The 20,193-nt window shown below is 36.7% G+C and overlaps 2 non-coding genes across 2 annotated transcripts; both read right to left on the bottom strand.

The window, feature by feature from the left end:
* Positions 1-6,978: 6,978 nt before the first annotated feature.
* On the bottom strand, positions 6,979-7,086 carry LOC120252364. Its single transcript, XR_005533899.1, has one exon. It is a non-coding gene; the product is annotated as a small nucleolar RNA R71 (small nucleolar RNA).
* Positions 7,087-8,103: 1,017 nt separating this feature from the next.
* LOC120252405 lies at positions 8,104-8,210 on the bottom strand. The gene has a single exon (XR_005533937.1). It is a non-coding gene; the product is annotated as a small nucleolar RNA R71 (small nucleolar RNA).
* Positions 8,211-20,193: the final 11,983 nt, after the last annotated feature.

The raw sequence follows: 20,193 nt of genomic DNA on the forward strand, positions 1-20,193 counted from the left end.
CCTACATTCAACTCGTGTTTTAGGGACTTTCGGCTACCTTGTACCAAAGTAATATTTTTCAACTATTAAACTTCCGAACTTCCATCAGAATGTATAAATAAATATCGCTTTTCACTTATCAACCATCTAATTATTTTCAGGTATACAATGATTGGACAATTAACTCAGAAAAAGTGATGTGTATAGTTTTGATGTTGTTCTTCCGCGAGCTTTTTGACGAGAAGAAAACCGATGAGATCACACAATGCCAAAGGGACAACAAAGTCTTGTAACTTGGGTGAGTTCTTTTTACTCCCTTTAGCTCTTATTCCTTCTATAATTCTTATCAAATCTCTTGATTGAAATTGAATCAATAATCTGCAGGCCACTCAAGGTTAAGTGAAAAACAAAGTTAAACCGATGTGTTTATCCAAAGCTAAACAATGAATACCCTCCCAAGGTCATGTGCTAAGGTATATAAAAATTCAATCTTTATATCAAGTATAGATTAAGATTAAAATTGAAGCTGCTTTAATTTAGCTCTTATTCCAAAATTTTACTAATAACAATGAAAATGTTGTGTTAGCTAATACAAAGCATTTTGGCTCTTAACACAAAAACAAAAGATAGTTAAATGTGTGTGGCCCTTGTTTCAGAAATGGGATAATACAAGTGTTTGGTAGGAATTACAGAAAGATTAAGCCTCTTGTCAGGAATAAATTAATTGAAGTGTTCAATGTTTAGTGTTCAGATAGGGAATAAGGCAAAGATTAAACGTCTTATTTGTAGATTAAGACAAGAATAACTTATTCCAAATTACTATGCTATTTCTTTCTTTAAATCTAACAGAGATAGGCCGGAAATTCATCTCATTGTTCATCTATTATCATTATGAGATTTCAAATCTAGCCCAAACACTTAAAAGTAGAACATATGAACAATTTAATTCACAACTTTGAAAACAATTACTAGACACGATGAGGGCCTTCAGAAAGTCCAGGGTTCGTAGTAAACCGGGCAAACTCAGTGAACTCCGAGACGCGCAACCTTCTCGGTGGCAAACTGGAGAACTCGGACGGGCAAACTCAGTGAACTTGGAGACGCGCAACCTTCTCGGCGGTAAACTAGAGAACTCGGAGAGGCATCTCAGCGGCAAGAGGGAGAACTCGAAGAGGCTTCTAGGTGGCAAACGGGGAAGTCAATGAGATCGTGTTTGAGAGTGTGCTTAAAATGCCCTTTAAATCCATAGAAATTTTAGAGAAGGCTGGGGAGGGAACACATTATTATTATTATTATTATTATTATTATTATTATTATTATTATTATTGTTGTTGTTGTTGTTGTTGTTGTTGTTGTTGTTGTTGTTGTTATTTGTTCCTAGGTTCCTTTCTTAGATATAAAAAACTCTAAAAATTATTTAGTTGTAGTTATATTTTTTTAATAAAATCAAATGATGTGTATAATATAAAAATATATTATAAATATTAATTTTTTTATAATGATGAAAATATAATTTTCTTTAAATTCTCAAACTACTTTTAATAATATTAGTTTACATTATTTTTATTTACTCTAAATAAAAAAATAATAATAATAAAGACATATATATATACACGTAAGGAACAAAAAGGTTTGAATTCTGAAAGTAATATATATTAATTAATTAATTAGTTTTTGGAATACAATATCACAATATCTGATGGATCTCCAAATATTTTTTATTTTTAATTTTTATATTTAGATGTTTAAAAAATAAATAAAAAGTAGCGCTTTTCATATAATTTGGATAATAAGATAAAATCTTGCTAAGAGTTTTTTGCTTTATTCAATTCCATTCTTCCTTTCAAATCTTCCAACTCGTTGGTAACCATATCAAGGCATTCCGATAATATTTTTTTTAGCATCTCTTAGCTCTTCTTGTTCACTTTCATTCACATCTTTAATAATAACATTATAAATATTTCTAAAATGCTTTATAGCAGATAAAGCTGCTTCATTTTCAGCTCTCTTTTTTTGTATATGATTCAATTCCATACTGGTCATGAATTCCACAGCTATCTTCAATTTTCAATTTTGCTCGAAAGTATGGCTTATGATCTGGCCCATACTTCTCACATTCAAAGGTTGCTGCTGGCAAACGCAATTTTTGGAAGAGCTCATTAAGTACTAACTTGAATTGGATAGTCAAAGTAACATGTCCCACATCTTCCATTTTTTCACCTATTATGAAAGTATTATAACATCATAATGTTGCTAAAAGGATAAGGAAAATCATTATGATAAATCTAAACAGGCAACAAATCTTATTTACTAAAATTGTTTTAAAAAAATTAGGAAGTAGAAAGCTGACCTTTTATAAGCAAGAGAAGCTTACAAGCAAGAGAGGCTTATAAAACTTTATTGTTGGTGAAAGAAATCATGCAACTTCATCCTTTTATAGGCAAGAAAGCCGTATAAAACATTATTAAGTGCATTCCAAAGACAAACTTTTTATATTTTCAATGCTAATACAAAAGCACGATAACGCTAAGGATTGTGCTGACAAGCACGGTTAGAAACCCATATGAGCTTATGTGCTTATAAAATTTTATTGAGCCCATTCCCAAGACTGTTTTTATTTTTCCAATAATAATAAGGTTGCTCATGTTTTTGAATTCCCTAAGACAAAGTTTTTACTTTTTCAATAATAATAATGTTTCTCAAAATTTTTAAAAATTTATTGAATGCATTCCCAAGACAAACTTTTATATTTTCAATGCTAATACTAAAGCACGGGGGCGCTAAGTACTGTGCTGAGAAGCATAGTTAGAAGCCCAGACATGATTATATGCTTATAAAACTTTATTGAGCCCATTCTCGAGACTGTTTTTATTTTTTCTATAATAATAAGGTTTCTCAAGTTTTTGAAATTCCAACACAAATTTTTACTTTTTCAATAATAATAATGTTTCTCAAATTTTTCAAAAATTTAAAAACTTTATTGAGCCCATTCCCAAGACTGTTTTTATTTTTTCAATAATAACAAGGTTTCTCATGTTTTTCAATTCCCAAGACAAATTTTTACTTTTTCAATAATAATAATGTTTCTCAAATTTTTTAAAAATTTATTTAGCGCATTCTCAAGACAAACTTTTATATTTTCAATGCTAATAAACTAAAGCACGGAGGCGCTAAGGACTATGCTGACAAGCACAGTTAGAAGCCCTGACTTGCTTATGTGGTTATAAAACTTTATTGAGCCCATTCCTGAGACAGTTTTTATTTTATCAATAATAATAAGGTTTCTCATGTTTTTGAATTCCCAAGACAAATTTTTACTTTTTCAATAATAATAATGTTTCTCAAATTTTTCAAAATTTTTTTGAGCGCATTCCCAAGACAAACTTTTATATTTTCAATGCTAATACTAAAGCACAGGGGCGCTAAGGACTGTGCTGACAAGCACAGTTAGAAGCCCTGACTTGCTTATGTGCTTATAAAACTTTATTGAGCCCATTCCCAAGACAGTTTTTATTTTTTCAATAATAATAAGGTTTCTCATGTTTTTGAATTCGGAACACATAATAATAATGTTTCTCATGTTTTTAAATTCCCAACACAAATTTTTACTTTTTCAATAATAATAATGTTTCTCAAATTTTTCAAAAATTTATTGAGCGCATTCACAAGACAAACTTTTATATTTTCAATGCTAATACTAAAGCACGGGGTGCTAAGGACTATGCTGACAAGCACAGTTAGAAGCCCAGACTTGCTTTTGTGCTTATAAAACTTTATTGAGCCCATTCCCAAGACAGTTTTTATTTTGTTCAATAATAATAAGGTTTCTCATGTTTTTGAATTCCCAACACAAATTTTTACTTTTTAATAATAAGGTTTCTCATGTTTTTGAATTCCTAACAGAAAGTTTTACTTTTTCAATAATAATAATGTTTCTCAAATTTTTCAAGTATTTAAAAACTTTAATGAGGCCATTCCCGAGATAGTTTTTATTTTTTAAATAATAATAATGTTTCTCATGTTTTTGAATTCCCAAGACAAATTTTTACTTTTTTTTATAATAATATTGTTTCTCAAATTTTTCAAAAATTTACTGAGCGCATTCCCAAGACAAACTTTAATATTTTCAATGCTAATAATAAAGCACGCGGGCGCTAAGGACCGTGCGTATAAGCAACGGAGTGCTTCCAAGACAGTTTAAATTTTTTCTATACTAATAATGTTTCTCATTTTTCCAATTCCCAAGACAATTTTTATTTTTTCAACAATAATAACGTTTCTCATGTTTTTTCAATAATTATTGAAAAAATTACTTTTTCAATAATAATAATGCAATTATTGTTTTACTTTTTCAAAAAAATTTCGAAAATTTGACCTCATAAATTTCTGAGCTCAAACTTTACAAAAAAAATAAAATAATTTCTTAACTGGATTTAATTTAGAATATATATTATTTTAAAATATATATTATTATTTAAAAAAAACTTTTTTAATCATTTATATATTTTTTTAAAATATATCATTATTTTTATTATTATTATTATTATTATTGCTTTATATTTTTTTTCTTTTTAAGTAATAATTACTGTTCAACCACATTTTTTAGATATTATTATTATTGTTATTATTATTATTATTATTGTTGTTGTTGTTGTTGTTGTTGTTGTTATTATTATTATTATTATTATTATTATTATTATTAGGGTTTAGGGTTTAGGGCTTAGGGTTAAGGGCCTAGAGGTTTAGGGTTTAGGGTTTTAGGGTTTAGGGTTTCGGGTTTATGCTTTGGGGTTTAGGGTTTAGGATTTCGGTTTTAAGGTTTGGGGCTTAGGGTTTATGGTTTAGGGTTTATGTTTTCGGTATAGGCATTAGGGGTTAGGGTTTAGGGCTTAGGGTTTAGGGTTTAGGGTTCATTGCTTCGGGTTTATGGTTTATGGTTTATGTTTTAGGGTTTAGGGTCTAGTGTTTAGGGTCTAGTGTTTACGGTTTAGGGTTTAGTGTCTAGGGTTTAGGGTTTAGGGGCAAAGCTCATTGCCCTAGGGGTTAGGGCTTTAGGGGCCCTAGGGTTCGGGGCTCATTGCTTTAGGGCTTTAGAGCCCTAGGGTCTTTAGTGTTTGGGGTTTAGGGTTTAGGGTTTCGGATTTGCGGTTTAGGCTTTTATTGTTTAGAGATTTAGTGTTTAGGGTTTAGGGCTTATGGTTTGCGGTTTAGGGTTTAGTTTTTAGGGTTTTGGTTTTAGGGTTTGGGGCTTAGGGTTTATGGTTTAGGGTAATAACAAAAAGCTGCACCACCTCCACAAGGTCCCCAAATGCAACAACTAGTGCTAGAGTAGAGGTTCACTACTGAAGATGTACTTGCCAAGATCATGATTAACACTGAATCAAGATTCAATAGCATAACCAGCAGTATTGATACTCAATTTAGTAAGGTCTATGCTTAGCTTGCGCAACATGCCGGACAGTTCAATGAAATTGGCTCCATCTTGCGGAACCTTCAAGCTTCTGTACAGTTCCTTGAGCACAAAGTGGGGCAACTTACAAAAGCAAATTCTGAGGGACCTTCAGGCAGTCTTCCTAGCAACACTTAGGAGAACCCAAGAGAGCACTTGAAGGCCATTGTCCTTAGAAGCGGTAAATAGTTTAAGACAAGGATCAAAGTTGACCCAAGTGACAAGGAGACTAGGGTAGCCGAAGTGGAAGACCCTAACATAGTGGAGAAAGTTATCGAGAAAAACAAGCAAAGTGAAGATATGGAAAGTTCAAAAAAGGGTTCATCAAAGCGGTCTAAATACAAACCTCCAATTCCCAATCTGGCTAGATTGAAGCAAGATAAGGAGGATGCTCAATTCAAAAAAATTTATCAACATCTTCAAGCAACTCCACATAAAACATCCCGATTGTGGAAGTTTTAACTCAAATGCCCAAGTATGCCAAGTTTTTGAAGGAATTGCTTACAAACAAGAGAAAATTGTAAGAAGAGGGCACAGTTGCACTAACGAAAAATTGCTCGGCCATTTTGGAGAAGAAGCTCCCACAAAAATTGAAAGATCCGGGAAGCTTCATAATTCCATGTGTACTTGAGGGTGGAGTTCAAGAAAATGCACTAGCGGACTAGGGGGCAAGCATTAATGTTTTGCCCTATACCATCTATGTGAAGCTAGGTCTTGATGAACTTAAACCCACGAGAATGATTTTACAACTGGCGGATCGATCAACAAGGAAGCCTCATGGGATTGTAGAAGATGTGATTGTCCGGTGGACAAATGTGTGTTTCCTATGGATTTTGTCATCATGAATATTGATGAAAATATGGAGACACTGTTGATTCATTGTTGGTCATTCCTCACTACCTCCGGTGCCCTAATTGACCTTAAAGGAGGAAAATTAACATTATGAGTTGGTGAGGAAGAAGCAGTGTACACTCTACCGGCGGCCATGAAACACTCTTTAAACCATGATGACATGCTTTATTTTGTTGATGAAACTAAACTTTTAATTTCTGATTGTGTGCAGGAGGTGCTATCATTAAACCCATTGGATGAGTACTTGGGAGAGCTAGGAAATGAAGATCAAGAAGAACCTCACTCTCCTCTATCAAGTCCTAATTTGAAGAAACCAAAGGAGAAGGTTATGTGTACCAATGCCAAAGAAAAAGAAAAGAAAGATTCAATATTGAAAAAAATTTGGAAGAAGGTCCGGAGAAAGAAGAAGAAAGGGATCATTCACTCCTGAGAACCATCGGCATGGTCCAAAATTCAATCCAATTTAATTGTCTTGCAAATGAAGATGAACATGATCATCTTTCCCGTTTCCTTCAAATCTGTTCTACCTTAAAGATAAACGGGGTGACTGACGATGCGATCCGGCTACGATTATTCCCTTTCAGTTTGAGAGATGGATCATACCGGTGGCTCACATCCTTATCGCCGAGTCGATCAAAACATGGAAAGATATGGTAAAAAACATTTTGGGAAGGTATTTTCCTCCTAGCAAAGCGATGAAGCTAAGGCAAGAAATTTCGGCATTCAAACAAGGAGAATCGGAGACACTATTTGAAGCTTATGAGAGATTCAAAGACCTTCTTCGAAGATGCCCCCCATCATGGCTTTGCTTCTTGGATGCGGGTTCCGATCATCTACAATGGGTTGAATTATGCAACTCGTTAATTAATTGATGCCACAGCGGGTGGATCTCTTAGTAACAAGTACCCCGATGAGGCCGAGCAACTCCTTGAATCAATGGCAAGCAATGAGTCTCTTTGGGCCTCAAGAGGTGCACCACAAAAATTGGTCGGAATTTATGAAGTCAATGCTAATGTTTCATCTTCACTTAGTTAAGTAGATATCATTGTGTTTCTATTCACTATTCCCTATAGACACGAAAATCCACTCACCTAGGATTTATTACTTCAACAAACTCGTGGACTTTTGGATCACACGCAAGGGGTGTGTCAAGTTTTTGGCGCCATTGCCGGGGAATAGACGTTTTGGAAACACTTTGCAGTTGCCTATTTTAGCTTTCCACCATTTATTCTATTTCAGATTTTCTTATTCTTCCATTGTTCTGATTTGCTTTTTTTCTTTCTTTGGTTACATCTCCAGGTTATGACCCGAGGGAACCATTCGACAATAGTTGAAGGAGACCCTGAACTGTAATGAACACTTCGTAGAAGGGGTAAAGAACCTCGTAAGAACAGTCTAATCAAGCTAAGATAAAAAGGTGAAGGGTCAGATAATATGGAATAGTAGAATGAGCACCAAAGGACAATGTCAAATTATGCCAGACCCTCAGTTTTTGGCGCATAGTCTTGTATTGTGCGGCCACCAATTATGGCTCAGAATTTTGAGCTAAAGCCGGATTCATCCACATATTACAACAATCCGTACAGTTTAATGGTTAGGCCGATGAGGATCCAAATAGTCACATAGAGACTTTCTTGGAAGTGTGTGACATGCTCAAGATCAATGGTGTTATGGATGATGCCATCAAGTTGAGAGCCTTCCCATTTTCCTTGAAAGGGAGAGCGAAATAATAGCTACATTCATTACCTAGAGCATTGATTACTACATGGGAGGAGATGGTAGAAGCTTTTATTATCCGATATTTCCTTCCCAAAAAAACTGCAAAGCTTGGGAATGAAATATCCTCCTTCATGCAAACGGAATTGGAATCTCTATTTCAGACATGGGAGAGGTTCATGGAGCTCCTGCGGAAGTGTCCTCAACATGGGTTCCCTGAATGGATGATTATTCAGACATTTTACAATGGGTTGAACCCTAGCACAAGGCAGTCACTTGATGCAGCAGCAGGAGGTACCTTTGGTAACAAGATCCCCGGAGAAGTACCACAATTGATTGAAGAAAAGGGTTTGAATAGCTACCAATGGAATGCAAGAGAGAAGAAGAAAGTGGCCGGTCTCCATAAGATTGATGCGGTCACATCGTTGGCGGCACAATTGGAGTCATTGATAAGTGCTTGTGTGTTAAGAATGCGAAGTGTTCTTTCCTTATGATGAGCATTACTTTTATCAGGTTTAAGCACTAATACATATGTATTTGTGTTCTTTTGCGCATTTAGGGTGATGAAGCTGAGTATTAAGAAAAGAAGCCAAAAGTAGATTGTGAATGCACTATTTGGTGGAATCTTAGAAGGGATAATGCGAAGACACAAGTGGTGCTCTAAGATATGTGAATGTGTGCCAACCTCCATGTAGTCAAGGCATTATAATGAGTTGGAGGGATACGAAGACAGTCACATTTGCGTATCCCAACTTGTGCATTGATAGCAAGATTTTCAGCAATGAGGACTTAGATCAAAAAAGAGTTGCGATCTACGGCATAAAAGTCTGCCCGTGTATGTTGCCTCAATGAAAAGTGTAGAATTGGTAGTGTTTGGTGAAGTATTGTAGTAGTTACTATTCACAGCCGGTCGAAAAATAAGTTTCCAGATAATCCCCATGCCCGTGGGGAAATTCCACAGTCCCGTGTAAAAAATCCACAGCGGTGTGTGGATACCCAATTCCAGTATTATTAAAGCCGCGATTCAGCCCAATTTTAGGAAAATCTTTTCACCCTTCTCTCCAACTTTTCTCCATCTTTTGAGAGGCCGTCGGCTAGAGTTTTGAAAGGCTTTTAGCAAGTCGTTGGAGTGGTCCTACGGATTCAACACCACGATTCTCTTGGAAGAAGGTTGTTGGGGGAGCTTTCGCCGGCACTGATCCGGCTTGGCGTGCCTTAGGCCGGACAATGGGACCTTTGGAGACGAAGAGGCTGCTCCACAAGACCATCGACATGAATACCGAGGGGTTTTCTTATGGATTACTCATTTTTACTTTCGATTTCATTATTGATTGTATCATGCTCCATGGAGAGCTAAACCCTCTAGTGGGTACTTGGATTTTGTAAACCCTAGGATGTTAATGTTTCTATGACCTTTTATTATGCCTTACTTAATTAATGTTTTTAATTGAGTTTCAATCTTGAATGCTTGTTGAATGATTTCTACCTTAGGGTGACACTAGGGTTGAGAGTTCATCTTGGTAACCTTTGTAGATGGGTGACATGCCACGAGGGTTAGACAAATCTAGATTTGAGAGGGTTGAGAGGGTGAGTCGAGAGGTAGCGGAGCGTCCCTTTCCCCTCCAGTGTGATTTGTCCTACCTCTAATTCCTAGAGTTCTTTGCGGTTACAATAGAGTGAAGAACTAAATGATGAACTCCGCTCGGGCTTAGTTGCGCGAGCAATAGAGTAACGCGTTGAAGTGACTTTAGCATCTGGGGCTTAATTATGACTATGGGTCATTCGCCTGGACCAAAGGGTTAGATCTACACATAGGAATAGGGTTTATCACTTCTAATCCCTAGAACTCCATGTAACTTTGCATAGTGTGTGGTGTTGAGACTGAGCGATTTCCATGACCCATTAAGCATTAGTTAGGACGTATAATACTAGGTCTTACACTTGAAACATTAGTCCTAAGGGGAGCATTATCGGAGTATCCCAGTTTTATCGATTGCCTTTCCTTTCACTTACTTGGGCCTCTCGTTCTTGTTTCTTTCATTTATTGTTACATTACACTTTATCAACACAATCATTATTCATCTTCGCTTGGTTAAGTAGCAATTTTAGTATTTTTATTCCCTACTCCCTGTGGATACAATACCCGACTCACTTGGGATTTATTACTTCGACAAACTCGTGCACTTGTAGGCAACATGCAAGGGGCGTTGTCAAGTTTTTGGCGCCATTGCCGGGGAGTAGGTGTTTAGAGATACTTTGCACTTTGTTATCTTAGCCCGTCATCATTCATTCTACTTCACATATTCTTATTCTATCATCATTCTGATTTGTTTTCTTTATTTTGGTGCAGCATCAGGTTATGACCAGAGGGAACCCTTCGATATTAATTGAAGATGATCCAGAACTTGAATGTACACTCAGAAGAAAGGGTAAAGAACATGTGTAAGAACCATTGAATCTAGCTGAAGAGGAAGTTGAAGGGTCTGACAACATGGCTGAACAGAATGAACAACAAAGAACACTTTCTAATTATGCCAGACCATTATTATTAGGGATACAATCTAGCATTATGCGGCCCCTGATTATAGCTCCAAACATTGAGCTAAAGCCAGCATTCATCAACTTTTTACTTATTTTACTTATTTTTATTTTTATTACTAAATGGGTACAATCCTCATCCATCATAATTACCATATGGGTTCATTATTTTACTTTTTTTTATTTTTTTCTTATAATATTTTAATTTATTATTTTGGTTAATTATTTTAATTTTTTACTTTTTATACTTTAATTTATTATTTTTGTTCATTATTTTACTTTTTTATTTTTTATTTAGAATAATTTAATTTATTAAGAAATATTTTTTTTAAAATATTAAGATGTTTGGATAAAAATTTAGATAAAATAAAAAAAAAAATGAATCTCAACATCAATCATCATAGTAATTTTTCATGATTTTTTTTTATTTTAGTTTGTGAAAAATTAAAAATATTAAATTTAAACTTAATAAACATCTTAATACTTTTAAGAAAAATACTTCTTTACTTCAATTGCCTCCTCTCCTCATCCATCATGCTTATTATTTTGGTTCATTGTTTTACTTTATTTTTAATTTTTTATTTAAAATAATTTAATTTATTATAAATAAAAAATAAAATAATTTAATTTTACTTTTTTTTAATCTCAACATCAATCATCATAGTAATTTTTTTAATTTTTTATTTAAAATAATTTATTTTTTTAATAATGAACCAAAATAATAAATTTAAGTATTTTAAATAAAAGATAAAAAAAATAAAATAATGAACCAAAATAATAAATTAAAGTATTTTAAATAAAAAATAAAAAAAAGTAAAATAATGAACCCATATAGTAATTATGATGGATGAGGAGAGGAGGCAAGTGAAGCTAAGAAGTGACATAAACTAATTTGTAAAATATCAATAGTACAAAATTATATAAATATTTTTTATATAAATAATTTTTAAAGAGAGAACTCAAGAAAAGGGTTTCATGAAGGGAGAAGAGTAAGAAAATATTTTAAACATTAAAATTATTATTATTTTTTTATTTAAAAAATGTCTAACATCATAAAAATAATTCTCCCTATGCTTCATACCATTTTCAGTGTATTGGTTCCAGAATGAGAGAGCCAGACGTGAAGAAAGGATCTCTAAAGGCTAGCGCTCGGTAGTATTACCTGCGTCTTTTCAACTGCTGAGTTTTGAAGTTGTAAATTAAGTAGAATTAGGGTTAGTATCACTTGTGTTATACTAACCCTAAACCCTAAACCGAAATACCTAAACTTTAAAACCCAAACCCCAAAACCTAAACAATCAACCCTAAAACCCAAACCCCAAACCCTATACTATTAACCCATAACCCTAAAACCGAAACCCTAAACCCCAAACCCTAAATCAGAAACTCTAAACCCTAAACCCTAAATCTCTAAACCTAAAACCCTAAACCTTGAAACCTGAAAACCTAAACTCGAAACACCAAACCCTATACTAGAAACCCCATACACTAAAACCAAAACCCTAAACCCTAAATCCAAAACGCGATTACTTGATTCTTTTCAACTACTTGGGTTTGAAGTTGTAAATTAAGTCGAGTTGGGGTTAGTATCAGTTGCATTATAACAACCCTAAACGTTAAACATTAAGCCTAAACCGTAAACTCTAAACCTGAAACCCGACAACCTAATCCCTAAATCCTAAACCCCAAACTCTAAATCCAAAATCTTTATACCCTAAGACCTAAAAAAAGGAGCGCCAGATCGTGGTTATATGCACGGTAGTTACCACTGTCCTACTTATGATCATGCTTACAAGCACGATCGTTAGCACTGTCCTGCTTGTGATGGTGCTTGTAAGCATAGTAGTTAGCACTGTCCTGTTTATGACTATGCTTGTAAGAACAGTATCTAGCATCGTCCTACTTATGACCATCCTTAAAAGCACGGTAGTTAGCACTGTCCTGCTTACGACCATGCTTAAGCGCTCGGTAGTATTACTTGCGTCTTCTCAACTACAGAGTTTTGAAGTTGTAAATTAAGCAGAATTAGGGTTAGTATCACTTGAGTTATACTAACCAACCCTAAACCCTAAACAGTAAACCCTAAATCTCTAAACCCTAAACACTAAACCCTAAACCCTGAAACTTGAAAACCTAAACTCGAAACCCCAAACCTTATACTATAAACCCAAAACCCTAAAACCGAAACCCTAGCTCACAACCCGCCCCTACGAGTCCTACATTTTCACCATCCCATCCATCCCATCAACCAAGATATAAATGGTTGTGCGACAAGAAGTTTGGCGAGTTTCGCATGATTGATTGGCAAGTATTGGATGATGTGGCACTAAATGAAGAGGTCAATGGACTATTGGATGATCAAGCCTGTTTTCAACTCTTTGACATCACCAACACCACTTAGCGAGCTTTGAGCTAAAGCGGAGGCTTATCGATTTTCATAGGGATGATACTATTCAATTTCAGGCATTCGGCAACATACATAAGATGAGCCTGACAAAACTTGCTATCCATTTGGGTCTTTATGATGAGGCATTCACTCATACACCTGAGGATAATGCCTTACTGATTGAGAGGCCACTAGAGGAGCCTGTGGAGACATGCCGGAGTCGCTTGAGCACTTTTGGAGATTATGATCCTTGCCGCACGAAGGCTACTAGCCTTCACACAACCGCACTAAGGTACATCCATTACTTACTGAGTTATATCTCGACAGGGCATGGCGATAGTACCGGCGTGGTGAGTCTGAGGGACTTCAACTATCTCCTTAGCGTGGTCGATGGGTTTCGGTTGCACCTAGGATATGAGATCGCCCTTGCTATGCATCATCAGGCGACTGATCCTAGGGTTGCATTTGTATTCACTGGCCCCTACATCACTCGGCTCATTCAGGGAATGGGTCTTGGAAGCTGGGTTAGCAGGACTCAGTACCCCGATCACCCTCGACACGCTCCGAGCTATGACATTGGTTGAGCCTATAGAGACTGTCGACGGGACCTGTTTCCGTGTCATTGGTGCTCTTTCTCCCCATCCTAAGCTAGTCGCTTCTTCAACTGTAGTACACCAAAAGCTGGTCCCTCCACCAGCCATACTGCATCATCTTCGACTTCATCGCTTTTTGAGCAGTGGGTGGGTAGGAGTTTGGTTCGTATGGCTACCAAGATGGGGATTCAGTTATCTCCTCCCCCATCTTCTGCTGAGGATATTACTACAGGTAATCCACGAATGATGCAATAACTTGTATGCTTACTCGAATTGCATTCCAATAATTATTAATTTTTTTATTGAAATATCACAGGTGAATAAGAAAAAACACCTGCAGAGCCAGTTGCACAAGGAACATCTCCTTGTCCAGCTGATGCCCCATCAGTTATTGATGCAGGTAATCCAAAAATGATGCAATAACTTGTATGCTTACTCGAATTACATTCCAATAATTATTGATTTTTTTTTATTGAAATGTCATAGGTGAAGAAGAAGAAACACCTATAGAGCCAGCTGCACAAGGAACATCTCCTTGTCTAGGTGATGCCCCATCATCTGTTGATGCAGGTAATCTATGAATGATGCAATAACTTGTATGATTACTCAAATTACATTCCAATAATTACTGATTTTTTTTTATTGAAATGTCACAGGTGAAGAAGAAGAAGAAACACCTACAGAGCCAGTTGCACAAGGAACATCTCCTTGTTCAACTGATGTCCCATCGGCTGTTGGTACAGGTAATCCATGATGATGCAATAACTTGTATATTTACTCGAATTACATTCCAATAATTACTGATTTTTTTATTGAAATGTCAATGTGAAGAAGAAGAAATACCTGCAGAGCAAGTTACACAAGAAACATCTTCTTGTTTAACTGATGTCCCAGCGGCTGTTGATATAGGTAATCCATGAATGATGCAATAACTTGTATGTTTACTCGAATTACATTCCAATAATTACTTGTTTTTTTTATTGAAATATCATAGGTGATTGTCCAGTCGATGATATGCCTGAGTAGGCTTTTCAGGCATCAAAAGATGTGGCTGAAAATAAGTTGATTTTTTCAGGACAACCATTTAATTGATATTTTTTGAATGACCAAGTAGGTGATCTTCTTTTTTGTTGGTATATTTGTGTAGAGAGCATGCACCGCTCTCCAAGAAAAAGAAAACATGAAGTAGTTGATAAGAAAAATATTATGAGTTCAGGCAATGTTCGAGCTTTGGAGATCCCATCAAAACTCCAACAATCCTTTACACAAGATAATGTTGTTGTGGATCTTCATTATAGAAGAAGAAAAAAAATTTAAAGCACGAAAAGGTAAAATTATCACTTATATTTTTAGTTAAGTGTAAGCTCATAAATTTTTATCTCACATAATTATTTTCATTAATTTATAACAGCATAAGAAATCTTGAGGATGGCTTATATGGAGAGCTTGGAGGCTTCTCCCTCTGATAAGGTTTGTGAATTCCACCAATGCATTGTTTATGTTTAATGTTTGTCATTAATTATTTGCTTTTTTAAGATGTCCCATATAATTCTTTGTTTTCAACTATAAAAAGCATGTGGTTGAATCAAGGGTTATGTGGATATGTGATGTTCTTCAAGATGTTACTCCTTGCATTATGTATAAACATTGCTATATAAACATGAAAGTTTGATATCTTGTGTATAAACATTATGTATAAACATTGTTGTATAAACTTGAAAGTTTGATATCTTGTGTAGAAACATTTTGAATTATGTTCATATGATTTATGTATGATCTGATGATCTGAAAGGTTTTGCTCTGATAGCATTGCCGTCATATAATTCGATTGTATTTGAAACTGAAGCCCATCTACTTTGTTCAGACTAGTTTGGAGGAGAATGAAGATACCAAGTATTCCACCACACCTCATCACAATGATCTGTTGCTGCCTGCTAATCTGTAGATTTTGTGTTCAATAGAAGAATATACCCTGACACGTCTAAATATGCGTGTGTGTACCGCAAGTGTACTGGTGCGAAGTAATAAAATACTCGGTGAGTCGGGTAGTCGAATCCACATGAAACAGGGCTACTAGTACTAACTTCTTATCTGCTTTCTAGCCTAATGATAAATGGAAAGGTGTGGTGGTCTAATGTGCGAAGAAATGAACACCAAAGACGAATATGCAAGGGTGAAATGGAGGGAGAGTCTCAATCAATAAAGATGAGGTACCCAGGCAATGCTACCCTTAGGATCTAACATGAAGTTCAAGATTCGCTAAATGCTTCTAAGCCGAGTCTAATGAGTCGAGGTAATCCAAGAACAACCGACCCTTGCCTCCAAGCCACCGGTACTAGCCCCCTACAAGGTCCCGGTGGAGAAATCGACCAATCTCAACACCTCACACACCATATGACCACAATGCGCTCTAGGGACACCTTAGAGTGAAACCGATTCCTAAAAATAGATCCAAGCCTAATTCCCGATGAAGGATCCCTAACCCCCTACAAGGTCCCGGCAGAGAAATCTCTCAATCTCACGCCTCACACCAAATATGGTTGCATAGAGTCTAGGGAATACGGAGATAGGAAACACTCAATCGGAAGGGAAAAGGGACGCTCCACTATCTCATGACTCACCCTCTCAACCCTCTTTAACCTTGAAGTTCTACCTCTAATGGAGACCTCTCTCTCATCAAAGTAAGAAATCATACATATACAATCAACCACAAGGATCAATAAAACATGCAAGCAATGGGAACACAAGATTAAATTTCAAATCAACTAAAATTAACTAGAAACATAAAGCAAATCAATACAAAAGAATAGATCCTAGGGTTCACATGCTCAAGTACCTACTAGGGTTTAGCCCTCCATGGGGAAAGTTATAAGACAATGATTAATACAAAGAAAAGCAACAAAAACCATAGAGAAAACCCCCTTGAATTCATGATGATTGGCCTTGGTCGGTAGTTCAACGTCTAGAAGGATTTCTCTCCAAAGCTATGTCACCAGTGGCTTCCCAAGTGATATGACGGTGAAGGAGACTATCGAAGTTGGTGAAGAACACCCTCCAAATCGGTAAAGACCTCCTCTCCAAACCCTAGCCGTCTCACCCTCAAGAGCCGCACAAAAGATGAGAAAGAATAAGGCAAAACGGCTATTTATAGGCCTTAGACCGCATCTGTCACATGCCCCCACGCGCCCATGTGGATTTTCCATGCGCCCACGTGGGCTGCAGGAATTTCCACGCGGGCGTGTGGACAGTAATTTTGCTACAGTACATAACTGCAGCAAAATGCTATAATATTTCGCTACTGTAAATGCTAGAGTACTCTCCATAATCGCGATCCAAACACTCTTCTCTTGAGGCCACATGGCTGGGCACACGTCCATGTGTAGACTATAAGACTTTTCTTCATCGACGTATCTTTAAGAGATCTTGCAATCTTCACAAAGAGAAGGAACATAAAGATGTAGCTACCTTTGTGCCCTTCGAACTAGTGAATTGATTTGAATTTTCTTGGTAGTTGGCACACATCTCCACGTTCATGAACTCCTCTCGGGTCTTGGTCCTTGAATTGAACAAGAACTCCCAACATTGTGTTTTTATAGCCTATCTTTGCTTCCTTTTTACTTTTCAAAGCATTCACAACCTATATGTATAAAAGAACACCAAATACACAATATGAGATAGAAACCATGGTGAAAATGATGCTCAATGCATGTAAAACATATATAGAAATATGTCTACTCAATCACTTATCAAACTCCCCCACAGTTAAGCCTTTGCTTGTCCCCAAGCAAAATTAAACATTAAACTCATGGAAAGAAAAGAGAAGTGCTTGGCTTACCAAGTGCTATGACGGTGAAGGAAACTATCAAAGTTGGTGAAGAACACCCTCCAAATAGGCAAAGACCTCCTCTCCAAACCCTAGCCGTCTCACCCCTCAAGAGCCGCACAAAATATGAGAAAGAATAGGGCAAAACGGCTATTTATAGGCCTTAGACCGCGTCTGTCACATGCCCCCATGCGCCCATGTTGATTTTCCATGCGCCCACGTGGGCTGCATGAATTTCCACATGGTCCCGTGGAATTTCCATGCGGCCGCGTGAATAGTAATTCTTCTACAGTATTTATCTGCATCAAAATACTACAGTATTTTGCTACTCTAAAATGCTATAGTACTCTCCATAATCGCGGTCCAAACTCTCTTCTCTTGAGGCCACATGGCCGGGCACACGTCCATGTGGTAGACTATAAGACTTTTCTTCATCGACGTATCTTTGAGAGGTCTTGCAATCTTCAGAAAGAGAAGGAACATGAAGATGTAGTGGTTGAACACCCGCAAGTGTACGGGGTCGCCAAGTAATACCTTGTGGAAAAGCCCAAGGATCATATTCCACGGGGCTCGGGAGCTCCTATTACTCCTCCATCACTCACTTTCTAACCTTACAACTTAAGCTTGGTATACTACTCTAATACATGCAAGAATATTAATAAAACACAAGTATAACAATTCCAAGGCGAGCAAGAAAATCACAAGAACAATGATGATAAGAACAGGCCTAGGAATGAGGATTCCCAAGAGGGATCATCATGATTTATGAATGCATAAGAATAAAATAGCAATGGTAATTTAGACCGACGGACCTCAACAATAGTTCAACCCCAATTTCTCGGCGGTTAAACCCTAATCCCGTACAAATGATGACAAGGATCTCTCCTTAATCATGTTCCTACGATTGAATTAAGTGAATGAAGATCGCGCAACAAGGATACACTTAACCTAAGTTCATCCTCATGGCTCGGAGGGGCAACCTACATCCAATTTCTTGGTATGTTGGTCAACAAATACCCCTATTAGCTCATTACCGATCTAGTACACGCGAGTAGGTCACGTCTACATGTACAACTCAAACAAGAACTAAGGATTTCTCCACATAATAGTTCTAGGCATAAAACATAATGCGCTAAACCATAAATCACACCAATGCTTTTCCAAATAAAAGTGAAGCATCCAAAATACATGATGAAACCCCCAAGGTTCACCTACATCCGGTGGCCTTGGGGGTCTAGTGTTCCATCATACAAACAAGCATCTCAAACTCAACAAAAACAAGAAGTAAATGCATAAATGAAACTCCCTAGTCCGAATGATGATGAGGATGGAGAATGTCGGCCGAATGACGATTCCTCTAACCCAAGGAAGGCCGAATGCTCCTCCTCCTTTGATGATGAAACTCTCCCCTTGAAGTTCAAGCCCTAGATCTCTCCAAGCCTCAAGCGAAAACACACTCTCCAAAATGATGTCTTCCTTTCTCCTCTTCTCCCCAAGTGTTGGCTGCCAAGAAGTCCTCAAAACGTATCACAAAAAGTCCTCATATACCCCCACAATCACTCTCCAAAATGTGCTCAATGAGGACCTCATTGGGGTGGTATACTGGCTCAATGTGGACCTCATTGAGGTGGTATCCTGGCTTAATGAGGATCTCATTGAGCCCCTCATTGACACTATTTCGGGTAGGCAAATTCCACAAATGCTCTCAGAATAGTGTCCATACTGGCTCAATGAGCACCTCAGTGAGCCAGTATGCCTTCAAACAAACATCTTCTTTTATAGCTACAGTGATCACCCCGGGCTCCATACCGTGCAGCATTGAGGCCGTATGCCATGATTCAATTCCTCACTTGAAACTCTCCAGGTGCTACAATGGCAGCTACAGTGATCTTGCTATATTGTTGATGTTCCAGTTCCACTGCTACAGTACCGCCGCTGGTTTTCTTCTATTTTTCGCCCAAATTATATCTTCATGTCCTCCGTGGCATTTTCGTGCCCTGCAAAGCAAATAAGACACGATTAAGCACAAAATGAGCATCAATTCTTATAAAAATACATGCTAGAGGTAACAAATACATATACAAAAATACGTACATTTAGACACTTATCATGTAGCTGCCTTTGTGCCCTTCCAACTAGTGAATTGACTTGAATCTTCTTGGAAGTTGGCAAACATCTCCACATTCATGAACTCCACTCGTGTCTTGGTCCTTGAATTGAACGAGAACTCCCAACAATGTGTCTTTATAGCCTATCTTTGCTTCCTTTTTACTCTTCAAGGCATTCACAACATATATGCATAAAAGAACACCAAATACACAATATGAGACATAAAACATGGTGAAAATGATGCTCAATGCATGTAAAACATATATAGAAATATGTCTACTCAAGCACTTATCATACCCACTTGTTATTCTTTAAGCTGTTGTTGTATGTTATTTTTCTGTCAGTGAAGATACTCAAGAAATAGACTAAAACTAATTCTGTGGTCTATTAGAATGGCTCCCAACAACTAAACATCTCTTGAATTTGTGTCCTCGAACTCAAGCCATCTGGATTGATGTTAGTAATTTAACTGGGAAAACAGTTTCGTTTCGTGATGGTTTTGTTTCTAGGACATGGATTGAGGCTGATTTTAAAATATATTCTAGTTTTGTTAACTCGATTGTATTGTCAGGTTGCTGCCTTATTGTAATTAATTCAGAGTTGGATGCTGAAATTAAAGGGTTGGCTTTGGCCATTCAGGTTGCAGCCTGGCATGGGCTTCAATTTAAGCAGATCTTAATTAGCTGCCTGGCTCTTCATTTTGCTCTGTTGGATGATGGGATGACTGATTGGAGAGCTGTTGCTGCCT

Source organism: Dioscorea cayenensis, chromosome 20 (assembly GCF_009730915.1).
Source record: "Dioscorea cayenensis subsp. rotundata cultivar TDr96_F1 chromosome 20, TDr96_F1_v2_PseudoChromosome.rev07_lg8_w22 25.fasta, whole genome shotgun sequence".
In the NCBI taxonomy this organism is placed as follows: Eukaryota; Viridiplantae; Streptophyta; class Magnoliopsida; order Dioscoreales; family Dioscoreaceae; genus Dioscorea; species Dioscorea cayenensis.